Source organism: Chaetodon trifascialis, chromosome 6 (genome assembly GCF_039877785.1).
Source record: "Chaetodon trifascialis isolate fChaTrf1 chromosome 6, fChaTrf1.hap1, whole genome shotgun sequence".
Lineage (NCBI taxonomy): Eukaryota > Metazoa > Chordata > Actinopteri > Chaetodontiformes > Chaetodontidae > Chaetodon > Chaetodon trifascialis.
The window spans coordinates 2,317,127-2,342,040 of record NC_092061.1 but is presented as its reverse complement, the minus strand read 5'-3'; the positions used below and the strand labels follow the sequence as shown (position 1 = coordinate 2,342,040).

General features: G+C 48.3%; 1 protein-coding gene across 2 annotated transcripts in view; it reads right to left on the bottom strand.

The window, feature by feature from the left end:
• Nucleotides 1-24,914, bottom strand: part of lmx1bb (LIM homeobox transcription factor 1, beta b) — a 42,518-nt gene that overhangs the window by 7,330 nt on the left and 10,274 nt on the right. The gene's annotated exons all lie outside the window — the stretch shown is intronic.

Sequence of the window (24,914 nt, the reverse complement as noted above, 5' to 3'; positions counted from 1 at the left end):
ATTCATGGCAGACTACTGGGCCGCCCTCCACTCTCTTCATATTTCATCTTACTGTCTAATATCATGCCTCTATGGTGCAACACTGCCTCTATCACCATTTCCTAGACAACGCCTCCATCTTCTTTTATATCCTTTCAGGAAGATGTTTGCATTGTTTTATTGGTGACTGAGAGGCATTTAATTTGTTCTCTGTTGTTCAGAAGAAGCCACATTAAATGGAGCAAGAAGGCAGGGAGTGTGGTTGATCTTGTCCAGCCGTAAAGCTGGATTTATTAGTGGCCTCTTTGTTTGCCCTGGTCTGGAAGACAGCTGGCAGCCGCCTATCTATTTGTGGTGAACATCTATTTCATTGTGCAAGGCAGGGAGGCAGCAAGAGGAGCAATTGACATCATCTGCTGGTTCGGGACAGGGATGAGCGATAGTGATGAATATAATGTGTAAATATGAGAGGAGGGAAACCAAAGGACGCTTTTGTTATGGTAATGCTGTTATAGGTGCTGATTGAGTGCAGATATGGCGTGTGTGTGTGCGTGTGTGTGTTCACACGTGGAAACGCATGCGTATGAGCAGCTGTATGCACGCTCCGCTGTTGTAAATGCAGCTTCGTCGAAGAATCACCTCTGCTCATCAGATCATCTTAATGACATCACATCAGTGGATTATTGGTCATTGTGCAGGTTTCATCCACTCTGATGGAGATCAACACCTGCATCCGGCGCACAAAGCGCCACTTAGAGCGTCTCGTTTTCTTTTTAACCATCCCGCAGCAGCAAAACAACAGAGATATCAGGAACGGGCGCTCACAGGGTTCATGAAATCCTTTAATCTTTCATTTATTACAATAAGTTAAGAAGATTATTATTCAACTATGGAAAAAGCTGCAGGATAATCCCCTGAAAAAGAAAATTTGGCATGTTTCTCAAACAAGCGGGGTTCTCGTTGAAGTGACAACCTGGATCTGCCTCCCGAACGAAGTTTGGATGCTGAAACGGAAAGTCTTCCTCGACACAGTCCTGCAAAGACAAACTGAATATTCAGGCACTTGTTTGGAGTTTTTAGAGGGATTAGCGCGTTACATGCTGGGATCAGGGAAAAGAGGTGATGAATCTGTCAAGACGAGTTCCCAGCTCCGGCTCTCATGTTTAGCTAATGATTGCCGGCTTAGGCGAAGAAAGAGAGCAAAAGTTGAGGAAATGACTTGTTAGCGCGGTTTTGATACGTCCAGGAGTCCGCATTCACCTACGACCGCTCTCTCAAATCTTCTCATCTAGATGAAAACATTCTCATTCAACCCTCTTTCCTTTCTTCTTTCTCCTCGCCGGGTCTAATCTTGTAAGCCATTATTTTTCTATTTCCCCTCTCTGTCACTTTGCATTATTTTTGCTGCTGTAATTCCTATTCGTCCCTTCTGGAATCTTCCTGTCCTGCTTTGTCCCCGGGTCTAATCCGGACTTTCTGCCTGTTTTCAGTCCCCGGTCCCCATTCTCAGCGGGGTTCAGATGGAATAGCCATGCATGACGCCCCTTCTATGGCAACCACACCTCCACAGGAAGGCAACGGCGACTTTTCGGATGGGCAGAGAAGGCCTTTGAGAAGCTGGCAGCAGAAGTAAATCCTTCTCTAAGGAACAAGGAGAATTAGCAGGGAGCAGTGGACTAGGGATTTAACCCTACCCCTCTCCTTTGAAAGGCACAGTCAGTCCCACTCCTGCGGCTAGCCACAATCAAACAGAGGAGGAGTGGGGAGGTGGCAGTGGGGAGAGGAGAACACAAACTCCCTGAATGACACAAGCAGTGGATTGTGGAGGAGCCTAATCCCACTTTAATACCTTTCCAAGTTCAGCTGCTAAAGAATGCTCTTTAAAACAACACCACTGTGTGAGCAGTGAAGGCTGACCAGGGGGAGGCACGCCATTCAGCCTCCCCGACATTACCTGATTAGTGGTTTGAGGAGCAGGCCAGTGGGCCGGCGTGCCAACAGGAGACGGAGGAGCAGATGGAAATGATGGTTTTATATATAGAGAAACAGCTCGACAGCGGCTGATGGCGTTAGCGTCTCTGTAAAGGTATCAGAGCGCTGTCGGTGTGACTGGAATCAGACCTGAACTGATTTGCCGATCGTTCCCCTCGTTCTGCTGCTGCTTGATCCCGCTGACCCGTCGCATTCGGCTGTTTGGGTAACACGACTCCCAGTGTCGCACGGGCAGCCCGATCGGCACCTTTAAGCCGGTCTGCGTTTAAAAGAGACCACAAAGAAGACCACCAGCACGACGACCCGGCTTTCCCCCCTCCCACACCTGAGCGCACAGATCAAGCGACGAGACCCTCCCGTGTGGATCAATGGCCGCATCTCAAGCAGAGAGAACTGTCAATATTTACCCAGGCCTCCCCAGGACTGGACTCATAAATGAAAAAAGAGCCCGTCTCAGCACTTAGCCTCGTCCCGCAGGAATCATTACGTCCCTCTTTTTAATCCTGAGTCCACGTACCTGTAATCCCTCGTCTGCTCTTTCCTACCTGATCTACGGTTTTCTCCTCGCCGTGACAGATTATCACACTGCTGAGGCTTGTAACGCTACGAGCTGCGTCTTCAGCAAACGCAGAAAAAACACAGACGAGAACAAAAAAAGAGCATTATGAAGAAGACAAAAGCCAACAGGGAGCGACAGTTATTTTGTCTGATGAACATTTCAGCCGAGCCAAGTGCAGCTGAGAGGCTTCGGCCTCTCTGCCGCTCCTCTTCTTCTTCTTCTTCCCCCCTTTTCCAGGCACTTTGGAGAACTATGCAGCCTCCCTTTGAACAGATTATAGGCAACTTAAAGTGTGACAACATCTTAAGCTCTCACCACATGTTGCCAATGATTTCCCTTCTACAGACATTACGTTTAATGCTTCTGCCGCAGTGATAAGCATCGGGAGGACAGGGCGGGATAAAAGAAACCCAGAAGAATAAGAGCAAGGGGGGGGGGGGGGAGTGTGGTGCTGCTTATGGCGCTTGATAATCATGCTAGATTTAGCAACATGTGCAACAGTCTCACCTACTCCCCTTCTGCTATTGAACAACACTCGCAGAAACACCATAACAATTTAGGGAAGAATAGCCGGGGCTATTATGTCACCGCATCCCTTCAAAGACAGAGGGGATGAGGATTATCCAGGCAGCAGCTGTAAGCTATTACTTTGAAGATGGGCTCTCGTGTTTGAGCAGGAAACCTGTGGCCGTGCCAATCACGGGCGAGGTGAGAGATGAGGCCCGGAGGGAAGGTCAGGCGAGGGCCGCCGGGCAGGACCGAGGGCGTGTGGAGCGGCCGGACTTAATATTTCCACCTTTAGCTGCTTCGCCTTCAATCAGCTTTTCTCTGAGCAGAGCTGAGCAGGATATCTTATTTTTGGGGGAAACGTGCTCATTCATTGAGACCACAGTCACTGCTGGCTAAACGCATGGCTGCAGCTAGCAGCCGGTTAGCTTTAGCATTCAGGATGAAAACAGGAAGAAACTGGTTGTGGAAACAATAGTTCAACATTTTGTGACTTTCCAGTATCTTTCCAGTAAATATAAGGGTAGATGGTTAGCTTAGCTTAGCATTAAGCCTGGATAGCTAGCTGCTAGCCTGGCTTTGCTTGAAGCTAACAAAATCTGCCTGCCACCGCCTCAAAAGCTAGCTAAAACAACTTGTTCAATGGTGACTTGTTTGTACACTTTGTTTTTTGTAAGAATGAGATAAATTAAATAAAACATGTTGATGAGGGAGCGTTGGAGGTGCTAGTTTTTTGTGACCTTTGTATGAGCCAGGCCAGCTGTTTTTTCTTCATGCTAATCAAGCTAACAGGCGGCTGATAAATATAAGAGTGGCTCTGATTTAAAAGAAAGAATATTTTTTAGGGTCAATCTGTTGCTTCAAAGTTTTCACATGCCTCAGAGAAAATTTCAGCAAATTCTAGTGAGTGAAAGGCTCGTCCCTCATCCAAATTTCTCTGTTTGCCGTCTGGAAAGACAACAAACATGTCTGTCTCACAGAGGCAGTGGAGGTCTCTGAATGCTCCTCAGGAGACACGTCTTAGTATGTGAAAATTAGCTCTTAGGAACGGTACCAAGAGCTTCAGCTAAAGAGGAAAACATTTGATGCCCAGATGTTGAAGGCAAACCTTTTCAACTTTGTCTCAACATCATGAAAATTACTTTGTTATGTACGGTCCTGTTGTCCTCGACAAGCAGCACACAGTAGATGTTGACCGCACTGGTTTAAAAATAGCAACCTGAAGTTAGCTAATACAAGTGTTTGATTGCTTGCAGGAGGACGGATGATTTTCAGCAGAAAAGCGTAAATTAGAGCACGGCCTGATCCGTCCTTCGTCCACGAGGAGGCTTTCCAAACAAACTTCCAGTGAGCAGCACAGCACAGAAAGAGCGGGGCCATAATGCTGCCTCCATAAATGATCTCAGTGGCTGACCTTGTTTCATAGTATCAGCATTTCTCTTTGGAGCAGAGATTCATGGAGAGTAATGAAGCCAAATAAAAAGTGCCATCCTTCTGCTCCCAGGGGCCAGCTCCAGTCAGCTCTAAAAGCTGCTTAATCACCATCCCGTGCTTACTACATTAGCATAATAATGGCCTTTAAATTGAGGCTCTTTGTTTTTTAATTAAACTCCCAGCAGGTAAAAGTAAAACACATTAACGGGAGATGTGTACACCACTAATGGCCCAAAGGTGCCTTCTTCATCACACAGCTCTGGCCACAGGGTTTGCTTGTTCCCTGCGCCAAAGCGCCGCGCCGGCTGCCCGCGAGCTCACCGGGGACGAATGAGACGAGCTGATTGCACTTGGCATAGCGGAGATAATAGCGGAGACGTGTTCGATGTGTTAGCGTATGCACATGCACCTGCCCTGCATCTCAGAGGGAGCACACTTAGTAATAGCTGCTGAGCAGAGCTATGGCGGATCTGTAAAAAGACACTGGTTACTGTTAGTCTGCAGCCAGGCGCTTCCAGGATCGTCTATCCCACACATCCGCTGTTGTGAAAATAAATATGGCCACTTTATTTCTATGGCAGCATGAGCTCCTATGTGCTGGAATGTGCGGCTCCTCGGACGAGTCCCCGGCCAGACGTCCCCGGCATATCTGTCCATAACGCTGCACTGCACAGCTGCACAAAGAAATCCTAACCCTCAAGTCCTCGTTCAAATGATCTCACTGCAGCGGCCCCGAGCTTCACAGATTACTCAACACTTGAGCTACAGTTTGGAGAGGACGAGGCGTTATCCTTCATGATTTTTGACCAGTCTGCCATGTTGGTGTCAGAGCGAACGAGACACGAGAAACAGATAAGATAAGGCTGCGTGTTCATGCAAAGCTCCAACAGCAACAGCGGCATGCCGAGAATTGTCCTTCAGCACCGAGCGGCTCGACGCTTCCCTCCACATGTGTCTGCTAATGAGTCACTGGGAAAACAGCGTGGAAATAATCCTCCCCAGCCACACAGGTAGAACAAAGCTCACGGAGTGAAAAGGACAGTGTATTGGGCAGCAGAGGAGGCTAAGTACACATCTAAATACAAGAGTAAGCAGGCAGGCACACACGAGGCTGTTTGGACAGCTGGTGTTCCTGAGTATGTAAAATGAGTGCAACATTGCATTTAGGCTCAGTTTTTAGAGCTCAGAGCAAACAATACTCTGAGCAACAGCACCAGCGAGGAAATGACGCCTGTAGGGATGCATGTTTTTTTGTATTTTGGCTTTTTCTGCTGCTTATTTTTTACCTGTTCTCAAAGCGGAGTTGATCCTTGAACAAATAAATGAGAAGACGGTGAATTACAGGGCTGCTCTGAAGCGCTGCGCTCTGCCTTTTGTCACTCCGGTAAGTGAAGCCGTTTGTAAAGGCCATCACTGCTGGAGACGTGACACGTTTACAACGCGGCGCCCCGAGAACCGAGCACAAGTCCCCGGACGGCCGCCATTAAAAGCACCTGTAAAATCATCTGCACCCATTTTATATATTTCTTATAATTCCTTCGCCGGGTCTCTGTTTGTCCGCCCCTTCCCGGCTAATCTGCGTGAGGTGGAGCAGAGCCCGCCATTAAGGGCCCGGCCGGCTCGGAGCGCCACCGTGAGTGATCGCCGCTTCTGAAAGAGCTGGGGGAGCGCGGAGAGTGATGGCTACAATAAGTGTAATGGCTATCACATGGTATGGAGCTATGGCTGCCTGTAACTGCCCACAGATACACAAGCTTTCTGTTTTATTTGTGTCTAATGAGAGGTGGACTCAGCTGCAGCTAACCGTTCATCTGCACGTTGATTTGACGACTAGAAAATGTCAAAAACAAAACAAAAATAATCAAAATTCGCCATCAAATTGTGTCTTTTATTCATGCGGAGGTCCAAAACCCAAAGACTCTTCATCTGCTATCATGAATGAGAAGCAGTATATATTTGACATTTTAGCTGGAAAAATGACTGAAACGATTAACCGAATATCAAACAGCTTTCAGCTAATCGACGAATCACTGCAGCTCTGCTCAGGAGTTAACGTCCACTCACGATGCTTATGAGGAGAAATCCAAACAATCGCGATCTCACGTGGAAACGAGAAAAACCCCTGAAAGAGCAGATCACATCGTGACGCTCGGGCCGGAGCTCAGACACTTTTCTTTATTGTAGGAAAATAAATGGACTCATCTTACAGATTCAGCGCTGGAATGGTTAAAAAACAACATTTGGATTGGAGGGCTTTATAATTACTATTGACCCAGAGGTTCTGGGTCTAAGAAATAAAACAAACAGTAATATGAGGTGTTCTAAAGCACAAGTCTGCAAATATGCAAAGACAGGGTCTGGAGGAGAGCATCGCGCTCTGGCTTCTTTTCTGCGCTCCTAATCTGTGGGCCTACACAATATTAAGACGGCTTTGGAGCCACTTGTGACCCAGCTGTGCACTAATGAAAAATTCCACAGCTCTGTGCAGAGGCCAGCGGAGCTTGACCCCTTTCCACCCTCAACCAAGCTATGTCCATCTTGAGGAGTTTACCAGGCCTGAAAGATAGTGGATTAATAGGTAGCGAAGGAGAAAGAGAGACAATCTGGGCAGGAGTGAAAAAAGCCCTTGTGTGTTTCCCCTTCTTCTCTTCCTCCAGTCTTCAGTGTGCTGGTGTGAAGTAAAGTGTTTGCCCAGGTTTTAATGGGCAGAGATGATCTGGAGATCATTGTGATGGAGGCTGCTTGTGTGAGGGGGCTCTGTTTGCTTAACAGAGATTCAGTCTAAGCCCGAAATTAGTTTGGAGGGAGAGAATGTGAGGCGAGCAGGAATTAGACGTTGTTCACAAGATCCGGATCCGTGTGTTTGTGATCCCGCTGCCCTTGATTCTCTGTCTCTGCGTCTTAACTGAGACAAAAGTCAGCGCTATAGAAGCAGATACGCAAAGGACGGCGAACGGCTGAGGACGCGCAGTCGGCCATTACAGCTGAAGCACGCCATGTTAGCGCTCACATGAGTCAATAAGCAGTGGCGGTTTTTATAAGGATGTATATGTTTTGGTCTGGTCCGGCTTTCATTATCTTCTCCTTTTTTGTCTCGCCATTTATTTTTCCGAATTAAAACATAATTTAAAGAAGACCCAGATCGGCCTGGAGCTCGTCTGCTCTCGCTGCTAACATTCAGCCATCGCAGCGCAGATAACATCTAGGAAGATAACAAGGAAACTGAGAGGAAAACAAACAGGAACTGTAATGAAAATGCTGCAAAAATACAATCAAGGTGCATGGAAATGCCTTTTTCTGAGACTAAGAGAAGGCTGACGTTTGGCAGAGCATTTCACCTCAAAGCGAATGCTAACCATCGACAGCAGCATCCAAACCATGGACGCACGCTCTAAAAGATGAGTCCACCTTCAGTATCCACGAGGGAACAGGCTGCAGAGCTAAATAAAGGGTAGGGGGACGGGGGGGTGAGGGAAAATGAAAAAGGCAAAGCAAATGAAAAATAAACATTGTTATTGAAAGACAGGATGCTTTAAGACCCGGGGGCCAGGGATTAACATTCAGATTAGCATTCAAATAATATATTTGAATTTCTGATCAGCAATCCTCTTCAAAGGGCTAAATCCCGAGATTAGCAGGTGTTATGCTAAAAAGCTGTGTTTTTTTGTCAGGAACGAAGCTACACTAGCCAAACAAATATGTCTTTGAGTGCGGAGGGCTGGCATGGATGTATGGCTGTAACCATGGCCACGGCCTGGTAGTCAGGAGCCGTGGAGAGGGGAGCGGTGTTGGAATGTGTCAGACAGACAGAGGGGCGCACACACACCGCGGAGCACACCGAAAACCTGCTGCTTCACTAAAGACCGTCAGCCGCATGAGCGAGACCACCTACCAACCGCAGCCATCTTTGGGCGGAGCGGGAGGAAAAGGTCACTGTGCGTCACCGCCGTTATTTTTTTTAGGCATTCTTCGCCTTTTTGGTGTGATTTAAGAGCGCCCGGCCAGCGGGTCACGCATGAACGTGATGAATTTATATTAGAAGAGTAAAAGAAATGATTGTGTTGTGTTTAACGGGTGGCTCAGCTTCTCCTCAGCCAATGAGACGAAGGCGGAGGTCTGAAAGCACGGACCAGCACACGGCTGACACTCTGCTATAAGCGATCTTATTAAATTCACTGACTTGATGTGTTTTCAGGATGAAGCTCGTTGGATTTAACAAAGCACTGATTTTTATTCCTAATTTAACTCAGACTCTGATTTCTGCTGCTGCCGTTCAAACACGGACCAAGAATCTGAAGTATTTTTAAAAACTGGGCTGTTTTACTGTCAGTGACCACTGGTGGATCCTAACTAGTACTGAAGCACAGGACTTGAGGTACTTGTACTAGATTATTTCCATTTAACGCCACCTTATTTTGCTTTTTATTCCACTTCAGCTGCAGTTTTCAGACTTAAGATGGAAAACACGATGACCTCATAAAGTACAACGCGTTACCTCCACCTCCATCAAGTACAATAAAACACTGCTTTAATGCAACGCTATAATATAAACATGAGCCATATATTTCTTTAAATACATTTACTCACGTAGCATTTTCAAAGCAGATCTTTTACTTGTAATGGAGTATTTTTACACTGCAGTACTGCTACTTTTAGAATCTGAATACTTGGATGTGAAAAGGTAAATGTGCGTGTAAACTTAAAAAAATACTGCAAAATTTACTGCTTTTGTCAGTATTTCTGATGCTACTTGTTATTAATTTCTTGCATAAATGTGTTTTTATGTGCACGGAGCTGCAGGAGCTCACAGCCTCACAAACCTTCTGTTGTTTTACTCGTAGCTTTTAGAAAACACCTGCAGCACATGACACTTCATCATTGTTATCTATGATATACATTCCACACAAGGTACAAATAAGCCTAAAAGAACAATAAATGAATTGTGTGGACGTGCTGCAGCCTGCATTGTGCATGTGTGTGTTTGTGTGTTTAATCTTGAAAGGGAAATTTTCTCTCCATCGTAGCAGCTAATGTTACTGTGAAACTATTTCGCTCACGTCTTAAAGCACGCTTTTTGCCCCAGGTGGTCTGGCAGAGGACTCGTTCGATGCCCTTTCTGCTCTCTCTCTGCTTTCCTCTGCCTTTCCCACACACCCACACAGACGCACAGCGAGCATTTCTCTGTCATGTGTTCGGCGGAGTGTAAAATCTCATCTCTCCAGTTGGAAGAGAACAGGTTCGACAGAATTCCCTTTCCTGCACGTGGAGCCTTTAAGGCACAGAATGGAATGGAGAAGCATGGCACGGCACGTCTCTCCCCGCCAACCCAACTGTATCTGCACGGCCCTGCGGCGCTTGCAACTCGGCGGCCTCACCGCAGCCCTGACGCTTACCGCGTTATGACCCCGGACGCGTCTGTTTTGCCTCTGCTGTGGCTTCATGAACGGACACTGTGTTGTAATGAAGCTCAGAGGGTTACAGGTGCCTCACATGAGTCATACGTGTAAGGCCTGGTTAAAGCGCCTCATGAATTCTCCAGAGAGCGTGATGCGGCAGCAGCTGTGGTCGTGCATGTCGGTGCCCCTGCCACTCATTGTACACACGCCCGGGCTGACGTGGAGGCTTATTTGTCTTCAGTTGCGATGACAATGTCTCCCGCCGCAGTGACACCCGTGGTCAGCCCTCTCAGCCGGGAAAAAGGTTTGCATTCACCCTCCAATTTTACACTCTCTTTGGGTCCAGGAGTGTCTTTGTGTGTGGGGGGGCAGCCCATTCTCTGTGGCCGTCTGAAGAAAGCAGCTGTTTCTATAACGCGGTGGCAGCACTTTGCGTCGCAGTGATAAATGAAGGGGAAGAGGCAGAGCTGAGCTGCAGCTGAAGCACACGCATACGCAGACAATGGCAGAGGAGGGTCTGCGTGGATGTGCTCCCTGCGCCTCCTTCTTTCAGCTCGCACACGCTCCCTCTGCAGCTCCGACTCCTGGAGCTCACCCATAGCCAGAGGTTATAAGAGCGTGTTGAAGCGGGGGGGGGGGCTAACAGAGCGACACGTCCCACCAGTCCCCACGCAGACCCAGGGGACTGAGAGGTTGCGCTCGCTGTCCCGCCGGGACCTGTCGCTCCTCTGTCCCCGGGGCAGTCTTCTTCCTTTCCACCAGCGACCTAATGACAGAGCCCCGAGGCCTCACCGCCCCCCTCCTCCTCCTCCCAGCTCCACGCTCCTCTCTCCCCCCCGTTGTCCTACCCAGGTGCCTGTCAGAGGGGTGTCTGCTCCGCGACTGGTGTAGCCGTCCACATAAAGGCCCCCCGCTCCCGCCGCGCCTCCTCCTCATGGCCCCGGGCTCAGCCTTTCATTTTGAAGTGGCGCAGGCCGGCGCTGCACCAGCCCGGGCCCTCGGCCTGCAGCCTGCTCCATTGTTTGGCCTCAGAGAAAGACTATTATTTCAACTCAATTTACTGTGAGTAAACACTGAGTGATAAGGCCCCCTGTCCTATCCCTCACACACACACACACACACACACACACACACACATGCACACACACCGTGCCCCCCCTCCCTGACCATGGGCTGTAATATACACTGCCAACAAATCACTGCTCTCAGCCCATTGCTATCACTGGCTTTAGACTGGAGCTTACTAATTCACTTTCCAACACAGATCAGAGGACAGGCCTCATGTGTTTCAGAATATGGCTCCACCGCCGCGCCGCATTTAAAGGGCTTGTGGCCCGATGGTGGACGGGTATAAATTTCAAGCAACAGCATTCTCACATCTTCCGCGGACTATTCACATGCTAAACCTGCACTAATCAGATATAAATATGCAGAGATATAAACTGTGGAGCGCTGCTGCGACAGTTTATTAAAATACAGCATTTTAATCATTTTTGGCATCAGTAATATCAAAGAGGAGCCGCATGATGAATGGCTCATCTGCTCAGATAGATCAGTCGAGCTCAGAGTCATCATGACGGTGGCTTTTTGTGTTTTCAAGACAATGGACGCGGAGTGACTCGTGACTCACAGCTGCAGGAATGAGGCTCCGCCGCCAAGCGTACGGCTAACGGCGCGAAGGCTTAACACGAGCGCGAAAGTGGGATTTTTCACTTTCCAGCACCTCTGAATGCAGAGCTGTTTGTTGTGTTTTTCATTGTTTCACCACAGAAAAGCCCTCGATCCCTCTTCTGCGTGAGGAACTGTACTATGTCTTAATTATACAGAATTATCAGCCGGCTTTAAATAGCAGTCGTTTGCACTGTCTCTGCCTTATGTGGCTAATAGAATTATTGGGAGCCTACTTTATCTTAGGCAGAAAGAGGCTGACACAGTAGCACAAACTAATGTGATAAAAGCTTAGCATATCACGGCCTGATTCGAGGATTTTAAAGGTAAGTGTTTATGACAAGGTAATAATGCCTCATGCAAAAGGCTGGCCTGTAAATTGGTTAGTTAGGGCATGATGGATGAGGGGGAGCCTAACCTTATTTCCAATAGAGCCTCTTGATTTCTAGAGCTGAGGATAATGAATTTGATTTAATTAGACCATCCCTCATCTAATTAAGAGAGGGAGAAATCTGACCCTGTGTGTAGTCTTAAAACAGGCGCCGCTTTGAACCGCATGGACACACCTGAAGAAGAAGAAGAGCGCAAATTAAGCATTGTGAGCGAAGGCAGCGCTTTGTTAAAGAGTCGTTGCATTAGTCACAATTCCTATTCATCCCGGCCATCCTTCATGAAATAGGCAATAAAAGCTTAATCAATTAAAAAAATTATTATTGTGTGAAATAAAAACAAACTACCAGCCCATTAAGAATGGAGGTGAGAAGATGGGATTTGGGATTAGGCAACAGCTATAAAGGTCCAATTAAAGTGATTCATCATCAGATTATTAATGAAGCTTGTGAGGGTCCTCTGCAGTATTGGTAATGGGCTACTTGGCCTATCTCCCCCTAAACCCCGTGGGCAGACCTGCTCCTTACACTGCCAAGGTAATCTCTTTAAAGGCCGAGGAGATCCAGCCCACCGGGCCCCCAAAGGCCCCCTCGCGCTGCTCCCGCCGCCTGCTGCACTCTGCGCTTCACCTCACAGGCTTGACAACTCTCATTATGGCTCAAACTTTTCCAGGCTTCACCTTGGAGAAAAAAACTCCCTCAACTTGATCATTCTGACAGCCCCGGGTGTTGTATTTGTCATCCTCCGACTAACTGGACGTGCTCGCGAGAGCCGGGGATCTGAGGAGGAACGATGCAAAGTGTGCCGCGTCCAGGGCCAGATATCCGAAGCCGCTTCTGATTTGCTTCGGGCTCTGATGATGTCTGAGGGTGTGGGCGGAAAAAACAGCTCAAATCAGCCGTTATTACTCCACGTGCTACAAAGCCTCACAATCCTTATCATTGACAGCTCGTCTCCTCGTGCCCCCGGAAGCCGAAGGAGCAGCTCACAATACACAACCCCATATATGCTTAGGTAGCCAACACGCTGCAGATCCAATTACCTGTAATACACACTTCAGTTTATCTCACTCCCAGTCATTATCTAAATTGCAGACATATTATTAGGCTACCTGCCTGAGAAGTGTGTGTGTTTCTCTTTGTCTCCTAATAGGGCCCAAAGGGAGCGTTGTTTTGTTCGAACCCTCTGTAGGCCGGAAAGGAACGGGCTTTATGACCGTTTTCCAAAACAGAGGCGAGCGGGCAGCACACAGCGCTTCACCATTATGCACCAAACACAAACGTATCTGTCATGACACGGTGAGTGGTAGAATCAGGAGATTAATTATGTGATTGTGGAGAAAGGAGCCCGGCCCTCAGTCAGAGCGGTCCCTCATTACGTTACCTGGGCCTCCAGAGGAACCCAATTGACTTCAGAGGCTCCACAGAACTCCTGCACTGATTGAGAAGCGTGACAGCTATTAATGGCTGATCCTGCAGAGCCTGAGCAGCAGGTAGAAATCAAAGCACCGAGGGGGAGAGCATCTTTTGGCAGCGACTCAGGAGGCAGATTCTCATCCTGCATCCCTGCAAAGAGCCCACTCAGAGGGCTGACGAATCTCTCAGGTGGATTTGGATTTAATCAGGTTCTGTTTCTCCGCTCAGGTTCTGTTTTCCAGTGAGTCTAAGTGAGCAAACTCCTTAAAAAAAGGTGGATAATCCTGCTGCGTTTCATTTCAAATGAAACTGCTGTTGAGAGCAGGAGAGTGCGTTCCTCTTAAGATCACAGACATTAAGAAAAAATAAGCTCGAGCTGAAATCACGTGAGCGCATTAAAGCGCTGGCCCCGGTGGAAACACTCTCCCTCTGTCTTCCCCAACAGTCACTGTGTTTTGTTTGATGCTGGCACTTATTTAATGAGCAGACCAGCACTGAGACTGCCACAAGGCCACAAAGGGAGAACTGAAGGCCAATCGCAGCTCCCATCATTCAAATCACGTCCATGCAAGTGAGATGTACTCTTGACACTGGCCGCTCCTCGGAGGGCTATATATGCAATTGCAGAATAGCTGCGGCTGAAAATGTCTCATCCATAGGGACGCTCACAAGCAATAACACACCGTGTGAGAGACAGACAGCTAGATTGAATAGAGAGACAGCTAGACAGGCAGAGATCAAGTCCAATCCTGCTCCCGTCATCTGGCTGTACGCTCACAGGTCAGGCTTAGCTAATCTAATTCCTGGGCTTTCCCACAAAAAGCCAAGTGCCACTCAGGAGAAGTGGCAGGGAGAGAGGGAGAGGGGCTGGGAAGTGGATGTGGAGAGGGCCGTGGTGGTGGTGGTGGGCTTGAATAATTATGAATCAGGGAGCTTAACCTTCTGGGGAGTTAATTTGAAGAGCACTGGGGATAGGGGAGTGGGACTCTTTATTTCCCTGGGGTGCCCCTAATGCCATTGTGAGGGAATGGAGAGATCAGGACACGCAGCAATATCGTGTCTGTTAGCCACCATATGACGAGCTGACCCCAGAGCTGCGCTCACAATCACACCTGCCGTCATCAGGCCTAATTTGTTAAACATATCAATAGCGCTCTGCTGGCCTTTTCTCTGCCACACCGGACCATTGATTCAGCCGCCGCGCTGAGTGACAGCAGCCGACCCCCCCACCCGCTCCACCAGCAGACACATCAGATCACCAGCGATCTGCAGGAGAAAGAGGGCCGGATGATCACCAACGCACAAAGAAAACACTTTCATGTGTGCTGACGTACATTTTCACGACAACCTGCGGAAATATCAAACCTGCTCTTCAACATGTGCCTCCGCCAGCAGGCCCACGTGCACGTAAGCAGAGAGACACACAAACGAAAGGACGGGGGAAGACAAAGAGAGGACAGAGACACAAAGCCAGGGTTTGATAAATCACAGCATGCAGAGAAATGATCCTGTGCAGCTCTTGGCTCTGAGCTGGAGCTCTTTTATCTGCAGCGGGGCCTCTGTGCTCTCGCCGGGAGAGTCTCCCGTCGTGTTTGAGCACGGAGGCGGAGAGGCCGGCCGGCTCACTGGCTGGCTGAGCGGCCGGCCGCCTGGCTGGCAGAAAGAGCCTGTTGTGTGGCTGCGGCGGCGGCGGCTGCAGCCTCTGTGGCAGCACGGAGCCCCACATCTGGATCCAGTTTGCTGGAGCGCACTCAGACAGGCCTGACTCTGCCAAGGGGAATCTCAGCCCTTTGATTCCCACTCCCATGGCTGCTCTAATTGTCATCCCTCATTATTTAGTCAAAGGTGGAGGGATGAATCATAAACTATTACAGAGAAATGACATTTCCTGCTCCGAGAGAAATCCTCCTCGGCCTCGCTCCCCCTCTCATCTCAGCTGATAAGGACGATGAATTTCATCCACGGCCGGAGTGCAAACGTCTCTCGTCTCAGCTCGTAGCGTCGGGATTTGGCCGAGAGGGTCCGCGCTCTTCTCAAACCGCAAGTGATGCAAGAGGGGAAGGGCGAGAGCGGCAGCTGATCTGATGACAGTCCGCAATTAGAGAGAGGGGATCTCTGCTGTCGGGAAAATCTGTGCAAAATAAAAGTTTGTGCTCAAAGCAGGACGTCACAGTAGCAATTGCGGGGATTACTGCAAATAAAAGCAGCATGTTTTCTGGTGTGAAGCACATCTTTGCTGAGTGAGTCATCAGAAACGCTAATAGTCTGAATCAAGACGATGATTTATAGCTCGTGGAGACAGAATCATAGCAGAGTTCAGCGTTCGGAGGGATTCGCTGCTCGATGGAGGCAGAATGAACGTGGTAATGCACAATAATGTGATCAGCAGTCGGCTCTCGTGGCAGCAGCACCTGAGTCTGGCCCCAGCTGCTCACCTGGCCTGGTGGCCGTGTGCAGAGCGGCGAGGCGGACGAGAACAGGTTCCGCTGTGGATCACAGCACCAGAGCTGCAGGACTTCCACCTTTGATATTTCCTGTTTGTTTTGGAAACTCAGCGATACGTGAATATGTGTCCCGCTCGTTATCTCTGAGGTGGAATGTGTGTTGTGCTTTCTATGACACGTAATGCCACCTGTCACTCATCCAGCGGCGATGAGCGGGAGTGATGACAACAATCAGTCTGTACAAAGGTAATTTTATTTCAGCCTGAAACGGAGAGGAAGCGGCGCGGCATGATAAAGCTCTGCTCTATCAGTGCTTCCTCAACCAAGACCAAGTCTCAGCATCATGTACGACTTACTGTACGTTCGCTGGAACACTGAGTGAGAGAGATGCGTATCAGCCCGTCTCTCTTTCGCTGCTTCGACTCGTCTTTTTGCAGCCGCCATCATTCACTCACCACCAGCTAGATGAGCCATTTTTCCGACTGAACGTTAAGCCTGCCATCAGATTAAGCAGTCTCTGATTTCGGCACTAATTGTGCACGTCCACTTAAGCAGAATGAGGAGGCTTGCAGGCCTCTGCGGCACGACACTCATCCATCACAGCCTAACCGATTGCATCCCTCTGAAGGCTCAACACGCTAACACCATTAGCTCTACTGCTGGGCATCTAACTAGCACATCACTCACACGGCTACATGCTAACAGCATTACAGCTAATGCTGCCCCTCTAACTAACACATCCGTCATAGGGCTGGAAATCCTACGGCTGTACAGAAACACACGTGGAACCACACTGTCTCTCGGAGACAATCACCCGCATTATTTCTCCTCTGTTACTTTTGTTGCTCTGCTGCTAATATCCTCGTTTGTCTCCGAAGCTGCTGAATGCCACTGAAAGAAAGTTGTTTGGATTCTGTTTCGCCGTGCCCACAACAGATCCGGGCGTGCGGTCGAATACGCGCGCCTCTGTGAAGGGAGCCATTCAAATCCGATTATGATTTCATATTTCACAAAGACAGTACACCGCTAGGATGATTTTTAATTAGAACCAGAATCAGTAAAAAGAATGGGGCATGGAGACAATAAAATGAGGAATGCATTCATCCATGCAATGATTCTCTAGCTTTATTTAAGATCTGTGCCAATGTGCTAACAGCATTAATGAAGTTATAAAGAATTATGAGGGGAAATCAAATTTGCCTCGCCACTTGAGCGCCACTAAAATGCCAAACAATAAACTACCAGATTGCAAATTAGATCAGTAAAAATATCAAACACATTGCGGTGCAGGAAAATCCATAATTGCATTTAGTGCCTGGCCTCTCCTGGGGGAAGAGACACTAAAGATCATCAGCAGGCTACACGGGAGCCGCTATTGACAGAGCGCTAAAAATCGACAGGCTAACTAAATAAACACTCCAGGCTCCATTAAATATTCAACGGCTGAGATTTGACAGTCTAGCGTGCCTGCCTGCCTCTCCCCATCGCCTCCATTGGCTTCTCTCTGCAGCACATCTTCTCCCTGTCTCCCCTCCTCCTGCACTCCCCCCTCCTCTCCTCCCCCTCCTCTCCCCTGTGACTCCTGACAGCAATAAATGATGCGGTGCCTGAGGGCGCTGCTCCAGTGGGAGACCTGGAAGGATAGAGCAGGAGAGCAAAAGAAATAAAGGGGAGACAGCCTATGACCAATGGCCATTAACCAAGGACTGAGACAGGGCCCTATGACATCCGCTGACACCCCCCCTCGCCTCACACACACTCATTCTCTCAGGCAGTCGCACACACACTGTTTCAAACCTGCTCCACAGCAGCCTCCTCTCTCCATTTTGTTGTTTATGTTCTAATAGCACAAAGACAGCTGAGCCGGAGAGCTCTGTATATACAGAACAGTTGAAAGGTGGTTTCCTCTTTCATTCTGCAAACTTAATCATAATCAAACAGATTATCCGGGCTGTTTGAAACAAACCTGGCACCGAGGAGGAGGCGAAAAACCCCTCCGCTCACACGCCTTCTAAACTCCTGCAGCCTCTTGACAAGATCATATGCATTCATCTGCCGCGGCGAGCCGAGCGAGGTTATGCAAATGAGAGATGACAGTGTTATTGTGTGAGGAATATCAATGGAGTAATTACTGTTCCATGTCGGGCTATTGGCCCTCCGCTGCCGCGCCCAGCCGGCGCGCTTCATTTCTCAGCCGCCCTCTCAGGGGAGAGATGAGCGGCGTGCTCTGGAGAGCAGAGCTAATAATGGCAGCACGGATACAGGCAGGGCTTAGACGAGCCCCGGGGTCCTGAGCCGCAGACTGCTAAACGTTGCGGGGGTCTCGGGAGAGCCCCCCAGCAAAGATGAAATGATTAAAAAACCACCCAACCTGACTGACAAGCTGACCGGCCACCTATAACTCTTTTTGTGCGGCGGGTCAAACCACCAGTGCTCGCTTCAATCATAACAGCGGGTGACCTTTTTGGACATTAGCTGGCTGCCTGACAATGATTCTTAGTGCACAGCTTTAGAAGAAGAAGGAGGAGGAGGAGGAGGAGAAGAAAAAAAGCAATACTGGCAGACGAGAGGAAATGTTCCAGGTAGCTAACCAGCAGAAATGTGCCGCACACACCGAAACGCAGCGAGCTGTAGGCACGGATCAGACGGACTGAAGGGGCTGGCGAATCAAAAGGTGATCGAGGTGAGTGGAAATGAAGCCATGGTGTGTGTGCGTGACCTCACACACCGCAGGATCACACTGATCTGGTCTGGCTTCTTTTTCGCACCTTGGCAGCCGTCCAATGAGCAAACTCTTTTGGCATGTGAGTGTCATCAAACGTAGAGCTCAAATTTGTTGGGGCGTTGAACAAAGCGCTCCCCTCAACGGGCCAAAGCGTCGACTGCCTGTAACATGTCAACTTTATCATCTTTTACACGCGAGGGATTGTCAAATAAATAAAAATGCAAAGAGGCCACAAGTTCAGCTGATGGGAGAAGGCAACGCGAGGGGAAACTTCAAAGAGCGACGGCTGGTACAGGCCCCGGAGCTGTGAATTAACATACCAGGCAGGAGGAATGCTTCTCCCACACACCTTAGACAAGAGGCAATTATCAATTTTCTGTGCTGGAAAAAAAAACAACAAAAACAATTCATAATTCACTTGAAGACAACAAAGCTTTTGGACTGGATTCCACTCTGAAGATCCTAAATGTTCAGATTTCACATTTTATAAACTAACACTGCACTTAGGGACCGTCCAGAAATGATTAGGATGGGGGGGGGGGGGTATTAGGATGTATTCTTTTTGCTGAAGGGATCTTTTAATTTCTTCTCACCTGAGATCAATATTTCGTTGCAGCTGCAGATTAATTGTAAAAAAGATTAATTAGGGTTAAATACTGAGGTTTTGGTGCAGAATCTTAAATTGTTTATGCTTTGCTTCTTTTAGTTTTTAACTGTGAATCAAGCTGCACCAACACAGTCAGAATATTTTGAAATATCACAGCGAGCGTTGAAGCCTTTTTAAGGTTCAACCCTCCCTTTCACACAATAATTTGTACACGCTCCCTTAAAGCTTCAGCGCTACAGTGCAGAGTGATGATGTTTGAAGCTAAACCAGCAGATAAAATCAAATAATGCTCAAAAAATTACAACTGTCTGCACTTCATAACGTCTGTGCGATGATCTGGGCCGATGAACTTAGAAGTCGGGTGCTGGATGAAAAAGGAGGTTCATGCGCTGCACTTGTACCTTCACACCATTCATTTCCAGGTCAGGTGCACCTCTCCCAGTGTCCAGACACCTCATACATCTTGCAGGCAAGGACTGGCTTATCTCCATACTTATCTCCAGAGCAATAATTCCCACTTAAAGCTGCAGCCTCAAGCAAATGACTGGACTGGACGGGAATGGAGTCCCGCTCCTGCAGGAAAGAGCGTGCAGGAAGTGCTCACAAAGTGGCCTAAAACCTGATTTACAGCAAAAAGAAACCAAAAACAAATATATGATTCAGCCCTCTAAGGTCTAAAAAGTGAGCTGTATTTATTAATGCGGCCTCGGTGCGGAGGTGTGGGGGCATCTGTGAACACACCCGGCTGAAACAGTCAACGCAATCGGCCGAGAGAAGCCAAGCTGAGGCTACACGAGGCTCCAGTCTGAGGCAGACAGAGGGCTGCTGAGCTTCCCCTACAAAGCCAGAAACTCAGAGAGGATGAAAAAGGTTTTCATCCAATCAGCGTCGCCTTTCAATCCTCGACAAGAAGCGGAAAATAACACGAGAGCAATATAAAGGCCGACTGTACGTTTGTGGCGCTTCCCTCGCTGCTATTGTTCTCTGGACTTAACTGGCCTGTTCTCGGTTTGTTACTGCAGTAAAGAGCAGAGAGCTGCCTCTCCCTGACATGGTTTCTACATGTCATAAATCTGATGCTATGACTAACGGCCTGTTTTGTTTATTATTCCTGTTTCTTTGCTTAATGTCCTTTCAACAGAGCTTTGATCCCGCTAACCTTACCGATCCTCACCGTAAACACTTACCTTCCCAGGACGTTTTTATCGCCTGGAGGCTCGATGCCAGGCATCTGCGCGGAAGTGCAGCAGCAGATAAACTCGCCAGTTACCAGCAAGGGCAAAGAGGACGCCAGGCTGCCTGAGCGAGCCGGGCTGCAGCTCGCCCTCTTGGCCGCGGTGGGCTGCAGGTCTGGCATGAACACATATCGTGCATGACTTTTTAAAAAATCTGCTGTTCAAACATGTGACTATCTGACTAAGTAAGTTAATAAAATCGCCACAAACCCTCACGTTTTTGGACACCAAGCTCAACTCTGACGTCACTCTCCACCAGAAGAACATCACATTAATGCATTTCAGGCCTGAGGTCCACATCCCAGCAGCTGAATCATGCTATTCTTCTTCTGTAAGCTACTTATCATTTGGATCATATTTTTGGAAATACTATTAAACGCACAGGAAAGCAGACGCTCAGACCGAGCATGTCTGAGCACACATACAAACACACAAACCACCCGCGAACACTCAGGCGCTGCCAGTGATGTTTCTGGAGCAGGAGACCACAGGAATTGTTTATCACTGCGGATCACAGTGACTAATCAGAAGCAGGCTCTTGAACCTGTGCGAGGTCGAGATGTTTCCTCATCGCACACTGAGACACATACGTGCCACGGCATGACCCCTCTCCTCCTCCTCCTCCTCCTCCTCCTCCCTTCCTCCTCCTCCCCGGGTCCCAGCCCGGGACACCGTGGAGGGACACTGTGTGACGTCCTGCTGTCCCAGAGAGACAAACATCCATGCTGTGGGGTAGCAGAGCACTGGGAACCGTGGCTGACTCAAGACAAATGTTCCCTTTCGTTCTGGTTTATTTATCCCACCCTTAATCTTAATAATTAGCAGATAATGCATATTCTTTCCACTCCTCTCTCTCAGCCACGGGTTCATACTTAAATATATCAAAGAGGCAAATGAATAATTATGGTAAATAAAAAAAAGAGCAACCATACAGAAGGGAATGAAATGTGATTGCTAGGCGAAGTAAGAGTTTCCATTAGCATTTGCCAAAGTACCATTAAATGTTATAGGCACATCAAGGCCCACAGAGCATGTTGGTCAGCACAGTGGGAGTATGACATCTTACACTGTGCAGGGCCTCATTCTGGACCATGCAGACAGCTTCAAAAGAAGTTAACTGTCAGGAAAAACAGTCTGTAGGCCCAAACCACACGGCAAAGGCACCACTCACAACCAGATAAATGTTGAACTGACTCACCCTCGGGGAGAGCGTGGCGCTTGATGCATTATAGTTAGTTACACAACATTTCTTTGATATAAACAACAACAAGCTGATCATAATATCCAGGAGAGGCCAAATGCTGTTAACAGAGAGAAACAGGCCGACTTGTGCAGAAATAATGATCCAGAGCCGCAGCACTGTGATAGAAGTGATGGAGCTCTGTTGCCCATGAGGGATGTTTCAAAGCCACTCGAACGCTTGTCAGTGCAGTTTATTACTTCCTTGAAATATCTGTAAAAGAGGAACCATTGAGCAAAAGAAAACTGTTTAAGAGCTGTGGGTGTAAATCTCTTTTAATGCTGCTGATCCCGGCGTTAGTGCCGCTTCCACAAACCGCTCGCTGTGTCTGCTTCCCTACGGTTCCCTCATTACGCATCGTCTCGGAGAAACGGCTACCTTTTCACTTCGCCTTCTCAAATATTGCAAACTATAAGCGGTTTTCTAAGTTATAATGTAACTGCAGGGGCTGTGTCTGCCAAGAGTCTGTCGCTTGCGCTCAGTCGCCCCCCTCCTTTATTCCTGTGGCTGTTGGTGAGGAGAAGCCACGCCATAAAGCCAAAGCTGTGACATACAGAGGCGTGCTGTCGTAGAATAAACCTGATATGGATATTTGTGATGCATCTTACAGCGGATTCTGGAGGCTACGCTCCCAGAAACTGTTTTTTTCTCTGTATTTTCTTGCAGTGAGGATAGATTTTGACACGAGTCCTGAAGGCCTGCACCTCCACCCCAGGTTAGGTTGGCTCCTGGTGAGATGTTTTTGTGCAGGGGGGCCACCTCTCTGTCTTATCTTCCTGTCATCTCTGTGGGACGGCAGGGCACGACTCCGTCTCTGGCTCCAGAACCACAGGCTTCCCCTGGACAGCAAACCGCCGCTCCACACTGGATGGGCTCTTTGAGGGGGTGGCTGTTTTGGGTGTGTCAGGGCTTATTAGCACCAGAATACTTGAAAAAGCCAGAGCTGAGAAACACTGTTTGCCAAATGCATTTTTACGGGTTGTTTGTGTTCGTGCCAGCAGCGCCGGGTTTGCCACATGAGGCAGAGCAGGCGGACATGTTTCAGCGTATGTGAAGGTTAATCTGCTCGTTTTGTGATGGTCAGCTTACTGAACACTCTCTGAATTATTCTGATTTGGTCGACCACATCTCGCTGCCGTTTCCAGATAAAACAAACAACACTAAACAAAATTCATGCAACCGTCCTCCAGCCAGTATTTTTGGGAGGAAGTTTGCTTGTGTGCATAAATATCACATTTCTACCCCCTAAACCGGCGGTTTACAACCTTTTCTGTCAGAGGCACTCACAGATGAACTCCAGTAGCCTTTCACTGACTTCATGCTCCAAATGTGCTTTGAATCCATTTTGAACTGGATATCGTTCGACGACTGATGAAGAGCGGGTAACAGTGGAGAATAGTTTGGATATTTGTTCGAAAGGAGTGAGCTGTCAGTTTTAGGCTGGTGTGATTAAGTGTGTGCAACCACTTTGAAGCTCCTCCATTGCTTTTAGCTAACTGTTTCAGCCATTTATCATTAGCATGTTCGATCATCTGTCCATTCATTTTAGCTGTTTCAGCTCCTCCTCTATTAGTTTTCATGCACTCTCAGTTAAAGCGTAGCTGAATTGACATGTGGTTATATATGTTTTACCAATAGTGATTTGTATTTTATCAGGTTTACAGCCAGTAACGACGCCTCTCAGCTGTCCTCATCACATAATAATTACTGAAACACATGCAAACAGAAGCATGTGCCGTTAACAGCAGATTAAACAATCTGAGAGGGAGAAAGAACGACGGCCAGCATTACTCATTCCTCTGCACAAGTTGTGGTGAGGTTAAACCTACTGCATAATAAAAGCATGAATGGCAGCATGTGTAGATAGTCCCTCACATAGACATACTTGTGGCCAACAAGAAAAACATACGCTGCGCACTGAGGCACTGGACCTGCATGCAGCCTGGAGAATATTAGTCAGGATTATGGTTAATGTACTTATAATATTCATCGCAAAGGCCAAACGTGTTTTGCCACTTTCTTTGAAGAGGCTGAGGCTTCTGCCAAGCAACACCAACTTGTGTGTTTATGTTGTGTAAAAGAAAGTGTCTCTGTGTCAAATTTAAGTAAAGGAAAGTGCAGCTTAAATAAGCCGGGACTCTCAGGAGGAGCAGATAGAAATTCCTCCTCTGTCAGACAGAACAAGGCCGTAATAATTTTTCGAGCATGTAAGCCATAAAGCGACGCTGATGCCAGAGAGCGTGCTGTGACCCCGCTGACCTCGCGCCTGCTGCCTGGCCTCTGGTTAGTGTAAGCAGCATCCAGCTGAAAGCTACCAGAGGCCTTCATGTGTATATGTGATGTTTCCAAGGAGAGATGGACCAATTAATCTGATTATAGTCGCAAATCCTCCAACATGTGTAGGCCTGTCTGCAAGCATGTGCAGTACAGATGTGTGTCCATGTGTGCATGAGCATGTATGTACCTGTGTGTGTGTGTGTGTGTGTGTGTGTGTGTGTGTCAGATAATGTGATCCACACACAGTCTGGAGGTATATGCACAAAATCAGGATCTTGGCAGAAAATGTACGACCCGCAAGAAAATAAAATATCTCGAGTGACATTTTGCAAACATTTAGCAATCTAATAAACGGGAATGGGTTTTTAAAAAAGACGGGGCTGCAAGGGAGCTGTAACTGTATGCAAATACACACTGTGGGTGAGTGGTTGTTCCTCAGAAGTCAGGAAGTGACAGTTAAAAGTACCTGAAATGAAATACTGGCTGAAATAGAAAACCGTCTGTCAAAGCTTTCGCGGTCTGTTTAAAAACACAACACCGAGCACTTAAGGGTTTTAAACAGCCCCTTTTCATTGGCATGGCTATGAATATGCCTATTTTGAGGGCAATCCTTTCATTTTCAAGCCAGAGATGTGAGTCAGTCACAGCTCGCCGTATGTTAGTGCCACTGACGGCAGCCTGCGCCGAGGGGCGGGAGGAAGTGGAACGAGGAGCTGACAGACAGGGCCTGATACTGCACTTCCACCACAGGCCAATCCCCAGCTAACCCCTGTGCTGACAGCCAGGATGTAGCACTCATCCACAGGCCACAGCCCAAGCTCTGGGGCCCAGGAAAAGGAGAGCAAGGAGAGCAGGGAGAGGGCCGGCCTGCCGACGGCGGAGGGGGGGTGGCTGGTGGTTTGGGTGGCACGCACCGCTTTCTGCCTCCAGAGCAGCATGACCAAGAGGAGAATCCACAGACTGTGTCGCCTGCCAACAGCATGTCCAACGCCTGGCCGGGTGACAGAGCCGCTGCGCGCACACACACACACACACACACACACACA